General features: G+C 47.3%; 1 non-coding gene across 1 annotated transcript; it reads right to left on the minus strand.

Moving 5' to 3' along the window:
* Positions 1–2,615: 2,615 nt before the first annotated feature.
* On the minus strand, positions 2,616–2,797 carry LOC121006498. The gene has a single exon (XR_005780315.1). It is a non-coding gene; the product is annotated as a U2 spliceosomal RNA (small nuclear RNA).
* Positions 2,798–3,058: the final 261 nt, after the last annotated feature.

Here is a 3,058-nt window from a genome sequence, read left to right on the forward strand (position 1 = left end):
CACGCCGGCTGCCTCTGGGATGTTTCTATTACATTCTTTATACACGTCAAAGAGGTTAAAATCATCTACGAGGTTTTTTAACATCCCAGAGGTTTTATCGTAGTTTCTACTAGTAGAGCTAGTCAGCCGGCGTTCCCCTTTCATGATACAATTAAAATCACCTGCAATAATACAAGGGTCAGACAAAATAATAAAATTAGGTAAAATTCCATCGGCTCCTCAGGCCCCCTATCTGGAGACCGCCCTTTTTTCCCCCGCCCCTTTCCCTTTTTGACCACCTCCGACCAAGTACCAACGTCAAGACTGATATCGGAACTAGGAGACCCAGGCTGCCGAGGTTGCCCGGACTCCCCTGAACGTCCAACCTTTTGGGGAGTCACTGGCTTTCTTAGTCGCGCTTCAACCTCGACTTTTCTCTTATTGATACGCCTCTCTTTTGCGTTTATTGGACCACCCAAGCACTCCTGCTGCATGTTTTCTGTCTCGGCCCCTTCACCACTCGCATCAGGGGCCTTGGGCTCCTGCCTTACCTCCATATCCATTGTCTGTTCCTCTCCTTGAGGGCGGGTCGGGTCAGCTGGTTCTTGTGGGGGCGCCTTAGGTTGCTCTGTTTTCCTGTGGGGACAAAAACTGTATAAATGAAAAACTCTTTGGCAAAAGGTGGATTTTTTATCATGAGGGCATTCCTTGTTGGAGTGTTGGGTGCTTCCGCAATTTCTACATTGTGCCTCGCAATCCTCGTTAGTATGGCCATATACCCCACAGGTTCTGCAGAATTTTGGCATCCCCATATAGAAGAGGTCGCCATTAATTTGTCCCAATTTAAAACGGGCAGGTGGTAATTTAACTTCGGAATAAAATGTGGCATCTTTGATAAGTTACTAAAAAATTCAATTTTGACGTCCAAATGCCACACTTGTTCATCACTTTCCCTCTATATTGGACCTCTTGAAGTACAGAGATAGAAATGTCTCCAATTCTCTTTGGTCCAGATAAGGGGAGTACATTTTAATCACTACGAGTTTTTTCTCCTCGAAGGCATTCTCAACAATCCGAATACCCTTAAGCCTGGGATCATCCTTCATTTCCTCAGCCTTTTTCAAAGCATCACGGAAAATTCCGTCCCCCACGAAAGTAACGTCATAAATACCTCGCTTAGGGTAGTCCTGGATTGCAAGGATCTCGTGTACCTGCACTCGTAAAGCATCCCGCAGCACGATCTCCACGATGTATCGCAGCACCTCCGACTTCTTGTCCTGGTGGACACCTCCGGTGAAGAGGATCCTCACCGAGTTTTTTAGCCTGGCGTATTCCGGCACGAAGCCGGAATCGCCATCCATTTTCCGCCTGGCAGCAGCAGCGCCCTGGTCCGAGGCTGCACCTTCTGGGAAGTATAAAACCACTAGAAGGCCGGGGATCGCAACTCGTTACCCTGGGACTAAGTCCTCTCCCCAATAGCAGCAAGTGGGTGAAGCCCGGGAATAAATTCCCGGACGATTCCACAAGGCCGAGGAGAGGAGTACCCAAGTACCCTCAACTAAGACCAAGTGCAGAATCAGAAACACATACACTTGATCTTAGCCAAAAGGCCGAGAAGCGATAACCCGCTCGGCCTCGACAACGGGGCCGCTTATCGACTATGCTGAGCACTTCTCAAGGCAACTGCCTACAGGCCCCAGCCATAGCCACAGTCCGGGAGGCTTCTTGCTCTCTCACAAAACAGGAAAAAACGTGCGTCCTACGCTCAGAAATCACCAGAATGCTCCTCTTCGTGTTCGCCATCTGCATAGCTCCGCCCACCACTGTTGGACACGCCTTTTCTTCGCACGAAATTCCTGGTGCTAAAGCACGCCAAGTAGTAGTAGTAAAATTGAAAACCGGAGTGAATGGAGAAGTTGTGAAAAAAAACAAAAAACGTATACAGCATTGTTGATTGTGATGTCACGGCCACCATTGTTGAGTGTTCCATCAGGGGCCTTGTGATGTCATCCAATACCTGACCTTACTTGACCTCTTTGACCTCTTGACCTGACAAGGCTCTTGTGACACGTGCAGTGTTCCGTCCATTGCCCAGACAAGGTAGGTCCAGCTGCATAGGAAGTGCTGGACTACTTTTTAGCCTCCAAGTAATCCAGTTCAAAAGATCCACAAGAGGGAGACACAGGCAAACTTTACTCATTTATTGAAGCACTGGAAAAGCTAAATGGTTACATCCAGCCAACTTGATACAAAAAGGCTCAATTGCCTGCTGCCAGGGACAACTCAGCAGCCCTCCCTCCCTCCCAGGTGTGCACAACAGGCCCAAATCAAATGTGGAGGTCCAAACACTTCATTCAGGTGATAAGCCAATTAACCAATCATCAGTCTTAATTGGATCCAGGATGTGAGGAGACTGACTGACTGGCTGGCTGGGTTGCTTGGTGCTGGAACTACCCAACAGCTGATGGAATTAGGAGATTGACAGACTAGATGCAGGTATTATATGCAAAAAGCAGCACTGCACTGACTGGGCAGACAGAGGAGAAGCTGAAGGAGGCAGGACACACACAACTTTCCACTTGCTTGCTGGAAGGATGCTTGCAATCAATTTCATTCTGTTTTTCATACTGGATTAGAAGGGGTGCACCGGTCCTGGAGGTACTGCAATACCAGGTCAATGCGTGGAGTGGACAGAGCAAGCTCTTTTTCCATCTCATTGTTCGAAAAATCCATTTAATATATGGTCCCCAGATAGGGAAGTATCAGATATTAAACTGATAAGAAGAGATTTTTTTGATTGAAACGTCTTTATTACGATCAGTCATCATACATACATACTTTAGTACTGTGACGCAGCACAGGCCATGAATCAGTACATAATAAATTACTTACAATCGTCTTTGCGAGCATGGCATTGTTATGTAAAGCACAGGCTAACCTACACTATACATCGCAATGAATGCTACACTAGCATACCTATTCAATCACAAAACCTTCTAACAAAGCATTTAGACAGTGATGAGGGAAGGGGAGGTGGGAAGGGGAGGTAGGGAGGGGGGGATCACATGCCCTTAGCTTT

The sequence above is a fragment of the Bufo bufo genome, chromosome 6, assembly GCF_905171765.1.
Source record: "Bufo bufo chromosome 6, aBufBuf1.1, whole genome shotgun sequence".
Lineage (NCBI taxonomy): Eukaryota > Metazoa > Chordata > Amphibia > Anura > Bufonidae > Bufo > Bufo bufo.